General features: G+C 32.5%; 1 protein-coding gene across 1 annotated transcript in view; it reads right to left on the bottom strand.

Moving 5' to 3' along the window:
• Positions 1-1,091: 1,091 nt before the first annotated feature.
• Positions 1,092-6,000, bottom strand: part of LOC105216434 (mitochondrial cardiolipin hydrolase) — a 64,818-nt gene continuing 59,909 nt past the window's right edge. The window contains exon 4 of the mRNA XM_054230803.1: positions 1,092-1,334. The gene's annotated coding sequence lies outside the window, so the exon portion shown is untranslated. The remainder of the gene's footprint in view (positions 1,335-6,000) is intronic.

Genomic DNA, 6,000 nt, shown 5'->3' with positions numbered 1-6,000 from the left:
GACACAGATCCAGGATCCTATAAGATCAAACTATTTTTGTAAGTAAATTTGTAAGTAGTCCTGCCTGAAAACCAAGTAAGCTTAAGGGGGGTTTGTAAGGTTTGACAACTTTTTTTTCATTATTTTTTTATTTTTTTTCTGAACCATCAACATCTTAAGAATATTAAGTGTTAAAATTTTAGGTCATTTGGAGAAAAACTTACGAAGTTACAGCAGGTACCTCCAGCTACCTGCGCTGAGTGTACAAAACTTTGAATCGATTTTCCCAAATATGTAATTTTTAAAGTCGGTGACCAGCCTACAGAAAAAACTACTGCAACATCGTTTTGAAATTTTGAACAAATATTCTACATATATATAGCTCTCGAATGACGTCGAGTTTTTCCAAAAATTTTAATTACTAACAATTTTACAATAACAACTAGGTCGATTTTTCGTCTAAAATCGTCATTTTGGCTTGAAAATGGTACCAAAAATTGAAAAATTGAAAGATTAAAAAAAACTCGACGTCAATTGAAAAATAAACTAATAAACTAAAGAAAGCATATTGATTTTTTGGTTTCGGATGATCCAGTGATGCTGTAGGCTGGTCACCGCACAAACACTTTTTTTCGAGATGCCTGCAGAGATCGACGATAAATCCGTTATTCCTCGCTATTTTTCGATAATTTTTTTTTTAAGTATCCTTCAATTGTTGTACTTTCATATAATAATAAGTAAAATAAACCTACAGCAATAATTTTTTCTAAAAAAATTCATGAAAAAGGTCTTTTTTCGACGAAACAAACCTTAACCCCCCCCCCCCCCTTAATAGGTTTCTATATTACAGATCCTGAACACTGTCAAAGTACCAAACTCAATATATTATGATCTGGCAAATGGATAAAGCGAAATGCCTTATATTGTACGAAATCTACTGCCATTTCTCATTACCATTCTCGTCAGTTAAAATTAGTATAATCAAATTATTATTTATATTTTACATTAGAATTAATGAAGACATTAATCGGCAGTCGAAGTAAGAACAAGTTTAATAAGAAAAGAGTGGTCGAAAAAACTACGTGCGGACTTAGTTATTCTCTTATTTTCCACATATTTCAAAGAGAAATCAATCTTTGGACTCAATTACATAGATGTTACAGTTTTGAAGATCGATCAATACTTCCAAGTTTATCATCAATGAGTGCATCCTGAGGGATTATAATAGTTTTTAACAAAATGTTATTAGCGCTTACCGATTAGCATAATAGGATTAAAAACATTGCCTCCTCTTATAGCAAATGTTGATATAAGGAATATTTGAATATTTTATAAATACTTTTAATGGAGTTTACCTGAAAATAAAAATAAAATAAAAAATATTAGAAAAATATATTAAATTATAATTTAATGGAGTTGCCACATTTTTTAAAATTAAAATTAATTAAATATTAATAAACTAAATAAGTACATTTGCTATAATATAAATAATAATTCTAAAATATGTAAATAAGTATATTAAATAATCTATATTGCATAGAGTTGCCATTTCGTGTTAAATAAGTTTGTTTTGAAATTAAGCAAGGATTTAACAGAGCTCTCAAACGCTAGAGTTTTCATAAAACCTCTTTACGAGAATGCCATCCTTATTGAAATTACTAAGAACTAAAAATTGACAAAATAAAAAAAATAATATAATAAATATAATAATAATAATAAGCGAGTATTTAAACAAATTTCTCACCATAGTATAAAAAAAAAAAAAATTTATAATTGAATTTTTTTTAATTTTTTTTTGCTCTACTGTTCTTCTATACTGATGTCTGTCTATAACTTTACGATTATCATTCGCTGCTATTATTTGTTTTCTCCAATAACTTGTCATTCGAACTTAAAATTTTACAGTATTATTATATTTTGACAGCGCTCGAAGGCAATATATCAGCAGCAGCAGCAGCACAGCAAGTTATTCGACACAAATCAATCGACACCAGCCGCGGGCCGCCTTCGTATTTATATGCTACATGACAAATAGCAACTTCCCATGCTCTCAGCTGCAAAAGTCTAGCTTGAGCGGCACACATAATTTACGCGAGCCGCAAATATTAGTTCCCAAGACCAAATCTACAATGTTTAACACTCCAGGAGCTTAATTACCTACATAAATTTGCGATTTATTTGCTGCATAGCACTCTTACCAATAACGAAATATTCATAGACAACATAGACAAGCTGGTGTGCGCCATGAAATGCTAATAAGAAATTCGATTTTTTTCACGAAAAGATGCTGACAATGAAATTGAATTATGATTAATAGCGAGGCAGGCAGTATTTCATTCGCTTCGCATTGGTAATAAAAACATCAAGGGTGTTCGGTGCGTAGCGAAATCTACACAAATTAGACAGGAATGGAGATTCTATTTTAGTTTCTTTTTTGTTGTTGTTGTAGTTTTCTAATTTTCATGTCTAAAATATTCAGTCATCTTTAGACTTAGTCGTCACTTTTTTCTTTCTACTAAAAATACCACAAAAAAACGGGTGCGTGTGTGAGTGTTTGTATGGGTGTATATGGATGAGCACTTGTCCGCAGGAATAAGTTTCAAAAAGTAATTAAGTACTTACCGAGAATTGCGGATACATAAATACATAAAAAACAAACACAAACCCATATGTTGTATTGGAAATTCATTTTTAGTAACGTTTCATAAATTTAGTGCCGCTACGAAAAAAAAGGTCTACTTCGGGTTCTAAGATGATAGCTATTACTAGCACTTACTGTGTGTAAGTACTAGGGTGATCGATTTTTTTGCTTCGTTTTTTCAACTTTTTATGGAAGAATGTGAAGAGAGTACAATTAAAGAAAAGGCATATTAGAGGAGAACAAACAATTTCCAAGTGGTATAAGTCAATTGTGTGGTTATACCAGTTTTGTATTATATTTATACCAGTTGCTTGTTCGATTGTCTACTCTCTTAGTTTAATTGAATCAAAATTCACTCTGCTTCCCATTGATAATAACTTTATATAAAATTTACAAATATTTTTGTAAATAGCTAGCGCTAATCGACCATTTTTCACAGAGTATTAGTCTGATATTATCAGGGAATACATATTGCAATGGCTGTATTCGATTTGCCAAACATCGCAGAGTAGCTAATCGAATAAACAACTGGTAAAAAGGTTTATTTACTAAGTCTTCCTAAAAAATATTTTTCCCTTATAAAATACGTTTTATATTATAAGGAATCAGGAAAAGTAATTATACTATTATTCATCGTAAAGATTAGAATTTTGAGTTTTCTATTAGGTCTAAAACTTTGCTTCCGCCGTTTTTTTATACTCTCGCAACAAAAGTTGCTAAGAGAGTATTATAGTTTTGTCCACATAACGGTTGTTTGTAAGTCCTAAAACTAAACGATTTAGATATAGGGTTATATATACCAAAGTGATCAGGGTGACGAGTAAAGTTCAAATCCGGATGTCTGTCTGCCCATCCGTCCGTCTGTCCGTCCGTGCAAGCTGTAACTTGAGTAAAAATAGAGATATCTTAATGAAACTTGAAACACGTGTTCCTTGGCACCATAAGAAGGTTAAGTTCGAAGATGGGCGGAATCGGACCACAGGCACGCCCACAAAATGGCGATAACCAAAAACACATAAAGAGCTATAACTAAGCCATAAATAAAGTTATGAAGCCATAAATAAAATTTGGAACATAGGATCGCATTAGGGAGGGGCACATTTGAATGTATTTTTTTTGGAAAAGTGGGCGTGACCTCGCCCCCAAATAGGTTTTTTGTATATATCTTGCAAACCAATAAAGCTATATAAAGCAAACTTTCTGCAGTCGTTTATTTTAGCCGTTTCCTTATACAGTCCGAAAATGAAAGAAATCGGATAATAACCACGCCCACCTCCCATACAAAGGTTAGGTTGAAAATGACTAAAAGTGAGTTAAGTCACTAACTAGAAACGTCAGAAACATCAAATTTTACATAAGAAATGGCAGAAGGAAGCTGCACTGAGATTTTTTTACAAAATGGAAAATGGCCGTGGCGTCGCCCACTTATGGGTGAAAAACCATATCTCAAGAACTACTCTACAGATTTCAATGAAATTCGGTATATAATATTTTCTTGACACCCTGACGACACTGGAGGAATATGGGCGAAATCGGTTCACAACTACGTCTACTTCCCATATAACTCAATTTTGAATCCTTCTGATTCGTTCACTTTATAATGTATACATAAGGAACCGATAAAGATAGCGAAATAAAACTTTACACAAATACTGTATTTGAGCTGTGACATCACTTGTGAAAAAATTGTCAAAATCGAACCATGACTTTTCAAGGCCTCTGATATCAAACATGAAGAACTCAGTGCCTAAGGGTAATTTTTCACCGAAATATAGTTAAATCTCTAAAGAAATTACGAGAGTATAAAATGTTCGGTTGCACCCGAACTTAGCCTTTCCTTACTTGTTTTTTGTAAATTTAAGTTTGTTTTTGTATAAAACCGGTTACAAAAGTCGATGTTACAAATGTCCATGAGCCTCAGCCGTACTTTTCTTAGAATTAAAAAAGAAAAGCAAAATTTCCCGCAAATGTCGAGAATTCGGCTCAAAAAGTGACATTTTCTGTTGAGAATAAGTTTGGGATGCAAACAGATCTCTACAAATATTTTGTTGGGTTAATGTTGACACCAATGACCAAGATCGATATAAAAAAAAATCGATTTAATCGACCAGATCGTATTGGAGAACGGCGGAAGCAAAGTTGTAGACCAAATAATAATAAAATTCTAAACGTTTCTTCAACTAGCTTCTTGATTTCTTGACAATTCTCTTTTTCGAGACAGAAAAAGGAATATATCTTGAAGAAATCTATGTTTATACACTTGACTCAAAAAAAGTTTTATATAGCATTTGAAGGTCTGCTGAATTAGGATTCAATTTATATATTCTGTTTCTATTTCTAAAGCATTTTCAGCTCACTTGAATTCAAAGTCGACTTACAATTTTTAGTCCGCTCATCCTAGTATGCGACACTGCGTGAGATAGCAATAAGAATAGAAACACTTATCGCTGTTATGTACCTAATGATTCTCCTGCGATAACCTCAACTCTTAGTAGATACATACATATGTATGCGTGTATGTGCGTATACATACGTGTAAGTGACGTTGTCAGCGGAGCGCAACAAGTGAAAGGCATAAAATATGATGGGACCCAAAGGCGAAGGCAAAGGGATCTATCTAAAGCAGCAACACTTCAAGTGGGTCGCTTTTCCACTTTATGTACACAAAACTAAATATCTACATACATGCATGTGTACATTAAGTGAGTACACTGTGTGCGGCTGTAATGAGTGATGATAAGCAATTCAATATTTGAGAATAGTTTTGAGTGGTAAATAAATGTTAGATTGATACTAAAAGATACAAAATATGTCATAAATATCGGATTTGGAATTTTTCCGAAATTTTTATTTCACTGATAACACAAAGTACTAATACAAATAGTAATCTATATATGTATATAATAAATTCTTATATAATCAATGCTAGAGAGAGTTAGAGCAATGTTCACGCTGGTTTAATGAATATATTGAAATACTTAGTGATGGAAACTGTTAGATCATCTAGACGCGTTTAGTGTGATTGTAAAGTCTGGATTGTAGTTTTACGCAAATATCCCGCCGTATTTGGTTGGATGAGTCTGTTCCCAGAAGCTTTGTGTCAAACTTAGAACCAAAGCCGCCTAACCGCGAAAGCTTCTTTCAAATAAAAGTTCCTGAATTTCAATTCAGTGCGAGATCCATCTCAAATCAATCAGAGATAGTATAGCACTTTTTCGAATACATACATATGTACATATATGGATCCAAATGTAGTAAAATTGACTATTTTTGAAAAGGTGAGATTTTCTGCTGAATTTGAACGCCCCATATACAAAATTGATCTTATAACAAATCAAAGAATTAGCAAGAATTATTATGGAACATTGTTTTTCAGGACC

This window comes from Zeugodacus cucurbitae, chromosome 5 (genome assembly GCF_028554725.1).
Source record: "Zeugodacus cucurbitae isolate PBARC_wt_2022May chromosome 5, idZeuCucr1.2, whole genome shotgun sequence".
Classification (NCBI taxonomy): domain Eukaryota; kingdom Metazoa; phylum Arthropoda; class Insecta; order Diptera; family Tephritidae; genus Zeugodacus; species Zeugodacus cucurbitae.
The sequence above is the reverse complement of the archived record's forward strand: the minus strand, read 5'-3'. Positions and strand labels throughout refer to the sequence as shown.